This window comes from Penaeus monodon, chromosome 34, assembly GCF_015228065.2.
Source record: "Penaeus monodon isolate SGIC_2016 chromosome 34, NSTDA_Pmon_1, whole genome shotgun sequence".
In the NCBI taxonomy this organism is placed as follows: Eukaryota; Metazoa; Arthropoda; class Malacostraca; order Decapoda; family Penaeidae; genus Penaeus; species Penaeus monodon.
In genome coordinates this window covers 19,537,277-19,537,730 of record NC_051419.1, presented here as the reverse complement: position 1 = coordinate 19,537,730, position 454 = coordinate 19,537,277, and the positions used below count along the sequence as shown (strand labels likewise).

Sequence of the window (454 nt, the reverse complement as noted above, 5' to 3'; positions counted from 1 at the left end):
AATATGCAGCCAAACGATCAGCAAATGTTACTCACAGGAACGTTTCCGTCAAAGAAGTCTGTGCACCTCGGAGGCGACGGGCAGCTCCCAGGTCTCGGGCTCGGGTCTTGTTAATCAAAGAAATAATAAAAAGTGGATGAAAAAAGTATGGAGAGTGGGATAAAATGATCCGCTTAACCAATCAGGAAATATGAGGCAACAATCACAGCAAAGTATAACAAAACTTAAGTATATGAGATAACGACTATTTTTTTATTTATTACGATGAAATTCCACTCACCACAGCATGCGTGCAGGCCTGGGTAGGGCCAGGCAGTAATACTTGCAGCTAAGTCTCTCAGAACGCCAGAGCGAGGCACACAGCCACAGTACGACAAGGCGAAGGTGCAACTGTAAAAAAATCGTAATTGGCTACAAACAGATCAAAGTCTTGTAGTCACTTCCCCTATTCCGT

General features: G+C 43.8%; 1 pseudogene; it reads right to left on the bottom strand.

Annotated features, from left to right (window-relative positions):
- The window catches only part of LOC119594853, a 2,581-nt pseudogene that overhangs the window by 1,339 nt on the left and 788 nt on the right, over positions 1-454 (bottom strand).